Source organism: Wasmannia auropunctata, unplaced genomic scaffold, assembly GCF_000956235.1.
Source record: "Wasmannia auropunctata unplaced genomic scaffold, wasmannia.A_1.0 LD336078.1, whole genome shotgun sequence".
In the NCBI taxonomy this organism is placed as follows: domain Eukaryota; kingdom Metazoa; phylum Arthropoda; class Insecta; order Hymenoptera; family Formicidae; genus Wasmannia; species Wasmannia auropunctata.
The window spans coordinates 4,808,467-4,814,476 of NW_012026812.1; the positions used below are offsets into that span (position 1 = coordinate 4,808,467).

General features: G+C 40.1%; 1 pseudogene; it reads left to right on the plus strand.

The window, feature by feature from the left end:
- The first annotated feature begins 3,577 nt into the window (after positions 1-3,577).
- LOC105449127 lies at positions 3,578-4,627 on the plus strand (annotated as a pseudogene).
- The last annotated feature ends 1,383 nt before the right edge of the window (positions 4,628-6,010 follow it).

A 6,010-nucleotide genomic window follows, 5' to 3' on the forward strand; every position in this document is an offset into this window, starting at 1 on the left:
CTATCGCAGAACAGTAACTTGTTTTTCATTTAATACCATGTTTTTTCCTGTACTCGCAAAGCACTTGCTTGAACGTAGCCATGTCCCCTTCGCTCGACATTTTAACAATGTGAAATCTTAAGAGCATTTATAAGGGCATTTATAAGAGCAGCCACAATAACTCGCGATAAAATCACATCGTCGAACACGTGTTAAAAATACAAATAACATTTTGGTGAAGCGCCGATGTACGGCAGCTGTCACACAATAGAATCGCGTAATATAAGCTTTATATAAAGTCAATCGAAATGTCTCGCGGTCATATCATCGAACACGTGTTAAAAATGCAATTTAGCATATTTGCACAAGCGCTAATGTACGGCAGCTGTGACACATTAGATACGCGTAATATATTATAATATTTTTTCAATGAAAATCAAAATGCCTCGCGGCGAGATTACTTCTCCGAACACGTATTAAAAACGCAATTTTACAATTTTGATCAAGCGCCAATGTACGGCAGTTTTCCGCGAGATCACGTCGCGAAATCAAATGACATCTGCAACATTTGCGAAAAATTGGCCACATCTATTAGTTTCAGCATATATGTATATTGTAAAGATTTTGATACACCCCGTCAGTGATGAGATTCACTGCAACCAGGTGATTATGAAAATGTAACTTGTCACTCTTGTTAATGGATATCGAAGAATACCACGCGATGATTACATGAAGGTAGAAGTAGCGCATAAAGAAGATGACAAAGAAATGATGGAAGGTGACCAAGAAATGATGAAAATAGAAGATTTTTCAGAAAAATCAAGTAACGATAGTAGTATGGACAACGAAGCGATCGAAGTAATGTATGGACTCAAATGAAGTTTATGGTCTGCATATCACAGATGTAATGTGCATGCTTGAGTTCTATTATATAGACGAAGAAAATGAAAACCTAAGAAGATATTGCTCCTCATGCGCCATTAGAGGGAATAATCACTTTTCATATCTTCATCTCATGCGAAGACACAGTTTCGAAGAATTTATACTCCACGATGGTTATTCATGCTGGAGATGCGGCTGTCCATTATATCAAATAATGCCATGTGACATGTGTCCTATTTGCACAGAGTAAGAACCGCTGTGAAAAACATTGCAAAATACTGTATTTCAGTGTATTCGTGCCAAAGAGAACATGGAGCAAACGATGCCAGACCTGGACAAGCAAGCCACCCGGCTAATTACGCAAGAAGACTTTATCACGTGAGAACAGCGTGCCAACGAAGCGTGTCATCGATTCGTTTGATAAACAGAATTAAAATCAACATCCGCGATTATCGCTCGGTATAAGACAATCTGCCATCGCTTGTATTGTACGACTCGAAAGTTTAAAAAATTCGGTGCGCGGACGATTCGTGCATGTGGGTGCAGGATACAGCGCGGGACTCAGATAGCGTGAGATAGACGCAGCTTTTGAAAGCCGTATACTGACCAGTGCAGTAATAAATTCTAGAACATTGAACCTCGACAGTTTCTGGAAGATGCGCGAGAAATTGTGCTCGAACGTGTGCGGAATATTATGCAGAGACATAATAACATTAAGATAAACACTGTATTTAACAGTGAATTCGTAACGGATGACAAACGCGAAAATAAAAGTGTTACCACGAGAAACTCTTTCTTTGCTCCGATTTACGCGTGTGGTACGATTTGCGCGTTGTTGAGCCTACCTTAGCGTCGCTGGAAGAATTCCAAGAATGTGACAGCGGGTGGGCATTATTGCGTATACTGAACTTGCTAGTTAATGTAAATAAACTAATAATGTAAATAATGTAAATAATAATTAATCCTTTGCACGCGGGGTGTCATATCCAGTTACCGCGAGAAATTATGACGAAGAGAGGTCGTGATCGTGCGATCCATGGACAATGCATGTTTCGCGTGGTCAGTGGTGGCTGCTCTATATCCAGCTAAATGTAACACAGATCTAGAATCCTCATATCCGCATTATAAATCTATGTTAAATCTCAAAGACATTCAATTCCCCATGACTTTAAGTCAAATAAAAATATTTGAGAAACTCAACGCAATCTCCATCAACGTATATACCATCGAGAAGAAAAAAAAGTATCGATCTTACCGATTCGCCTCGCTGACGAAAATGGAGAAACACATCAATTTATTATACGTGGAGAAAGATAACGTGAGACATTTTGCATGGATTAAGAATTTGTCCCGCCTCGTGAGCTCGCAGCTGAGCAAGAACGAGCACAAGAAATACATTTGCGATAGATATGTATACATGTAATAAAAATTTGTTAAAACTAAAATGTAAATTTAATAAATTGATTTACAAATGTCTACATTATTTCAGTTCGAACGAAAAGTTGGAAGTCCACACCGTAGACTACGGGGAGATAAACAAATGCGCGATCAGGTTATCGAGCGAAGACGATAAGTGGCTGAGTTTTAACAACTACAGCAGAAAGGAACGTATCTCATTTGTCGTGTACGCTGACCTGGAATGTATCCTGGAAAAAATGGAGAAGAATCCCGAAACGTCGAGCTACAAATATCATCATTATTGAGTATTTAGTATAGGTTACTACGTGCACTGCTCGTACAACGTGCATTATCGACGTATCAGTTTCGTCGCGATACAGATTGCGTTGCATGGTTCGCCGAGGAACTCAGATGTTTAGCACACAGAGTAAAACCTATCCTATCCAGAAATGTACCCATGGCCGATTTCACGCGAAACGAATAGGAAAGATTTAACAGCACCACACACTGTGCGAGAAACCGTTCGCGCCTGACGACTCGCGGGTACGCGATCACTGCCATTTGACCGGGCGATACAGAGGTGCCACGCATTCAAATTGCAACTTAAATTACAAAGATTCGCATTGCATTCCCGTAATTTTTCACAATTTGTTTGGCTACGTTGTGCATTTTGTTATCAAGGAAATAGCTGCAGCATACAAGCGCTGTGAAGATCTACTTCCAATAACAAAAGAAAAATATATATCGTTTACAAAATATATCCAAAGCACCGAGGATAAAAAGAATCGAAATATTTGTATAAAATTGCGATTCATTGATTCACATAAATTTCTCAGTTCCAGACAGTTCAGACTCAGTTCGACAAATTGATGTCAAATCTCAGCAAAGAGAAACTGAGAATATTGCAACGCAAATACTGTAATTTATCCGCAGAAAATTTCAATCTTCTTACAAGAAAAGATGTATTTCCATATAAGTACATTGACCGTATCGAAAAATTGGATGATAAATGTTTACCGCCACGCGATTCGTTCTATAGTTCATTGACAAGTGACACCGTATCCGAGAACGATTACGCACATGCCTGCACGGTGTGGCGGCGATTTTCGATTCAAACGCTCGGCGAGAACAGCGATCTATATTTGAAAATAGACGTCTTGCTGTTGGCAGATATCTTTAAAAATTTTCAATAGTTGCGTCGGAAGTTATGGACTTCCGCTATTTTACTCTATTTTACTATTTTACTCTATCCAGATTTACTTGAGACGCGATGCTAAAATATACGCGAGTTAATTTTTAATTGCTGATCGACATAGACATGATCATGTTTGTCGAACGTGGTATACACGGTCTAAGTCAATGTTCCAAGAGATACGCGCGGGCCAACAAGTACATGATTTTGTATGATCCATCGAAACCGTCATCGTATCTGATGTATTTCGATGTAAACAACCTTTACGGCTGAACAATGTGTCAACCATTGCTGTACAGAGGTTTTCAACAGGTCAACGACGTAACAAAATTTAATGTTATGGATGTCGCGTTAGATTTTTCAATTAACTGTATTCTCGAGGTAGATTTGGAATATCCGCAATATCTTCATGACGCGAACATTGAGGGAGCGCCCCGTTTGACCACGTTAATATTGGCCACGTTTCGATTGACCACGTTGTTATTGACCATGTTGCTATTGACTACGTTAATATTTACCACGTTGAGATTGACCACTGTCTCAATTGGCCACCGTCCCGATTGGCCACCTTCCCGATTGATTACGGTCCCCATTGGCCACCGCCCCGATTGACCACCGTTTCGTTTGACCACCGTTTCGATTGGCCACGGTTCCGATTGACCACGATCCCGATTGACCACGGTCCCGATTGGCCACCGTCCCGATTGACCCCGTCCCGACTGACAGGTAGTCAATCGGGACTGTGTTCAAACGGAACGGTAGCTAATCGGGACGGTGTCCAATCGGGACAGTGGTCAATCGGGACCGTGGTCAATCGGGGCGGTTAGTCAATTGGGACCGCGGTCAATTGGAACCGTGGCCAATTGCAACGTGGTCAATATTAACGTAGTCAATCGCAACGTGGTCAATTGCAACGTAATCAATCGGAACTGTGGCCAATATTAACGTGGCCAAACGGGTGCCACTCGCACACTGACCTACCGTTCTGTCTGATGCGCGGTAAGCCGCCCGGCAAGCGGCAGGCAGCTCCTTGCAACTGTATATAATAAGCGTTACGTCATACATTATCGCATTCTGCAACAGTGTACTCGTCACGGCCTCCGTATCACAGAGATTCGCGTATTGCAATTCGCGCAATCACCATGGCTTCGATTGTGGCTTTTGGCATGGCTTTGATCATGATTATATCAAACTAAATACGAAATTTAGAATATTAGTCACAAACGAATTTGAAAAGAGTTTGTACAAATTGAATAACACGGTATTTGGCAAAACCATGGAGAATGTGCGCAATCACGTCGATGTTCGGCTTTTAACAAAATGGGAAGGCAGATTTGATGCGAAAGCAATGATCATGAAACCGAACAGGTTTCTACAGTTGTAGCGTCTTTCCAGAGAATCTGGTCGCGATAGAAGTGCACAAACTCGAGTTGAAGTTCAACAAACCAATCTACATGGGTATGTGTATCCTCGACATATCCAAGACATGTGTGACGAATTTCACCATAATTACATGTTACCTTCTTTTTACGAAAAGTAATACATCGATACGGACAATCTTATTTACCACATCGAATGTGATGATGTGTATAAAATCATAAAGCGTGACATTAGGAAATTTGATATTAGCGATTATGTGGATAATAATGCGTACGATATTCCGCTCGCTAATAAAAAGGTTCCAGGACTAATGAGGGACGAAAACAATGGCGCAATCATGACCGAATTCGTTGGGATTAGAGCAAAAATGTATGCCTTGCACGTCGATGATAAAAAAGATACAAAAAGGTCAAAGGTATCAAGAGTAATGTCGTAGCAAAGTCGATAACATTCATCAATTTCGTGCGATGTCTGCTGGACAAAACTGAAATAACGCGACAGCAATCTTGCTTAAAATCAAAGTTGCACGAGGTGTATACGATATCAGAGACAAAGCTCGCTCTAATTGTAAGAATATTATTTTAACAAATAAAAGTTATTCAAAAACGAATATGAGATCATATTAGTTGCCAAGTATTTGATTAGACATAGAGACAAAAATATCTTTTTAATAAATCATTTAAATCATCTAAAAGTAATGCAGCTAAAATTTAATGCCATTGTCTTTCCAAATAATTTTAAATTTCATAAAATAGACTTAAAGTGACCAAAATCACCAATGGGATCATAATGAAGCAAAAACTTGGCGTGCCTGCATTTTATATACATTTTATGGTAAATATACCGATGAAGGAAGGCTGCTCCAATGATCTTGCCCTTTATATATGTTGTCAAGGGCATGACCCCAAGTAACCTTCAGGTGGTTTTAGCCGTCGCTCGTTATTCGTTAAAAAGTTATTAATGAAAAAAGTAACAAAAAAAATAATAACAATGGGGGGGTTGGGGGGCGAAGCCCACCCCCAGTGGGTAGTATGGGCGCAGGCGGGGAGGGGCGGTGCAGGGCTGAGCCCCTCCCCCCGCCTATTACATAGATAATATCTATTGTAAAAACAAAAAATACGTGCTTTAATGCTTCTATTTTTTTAGTAAGGCAAAAATTTAATAGATATTCAATTTAAT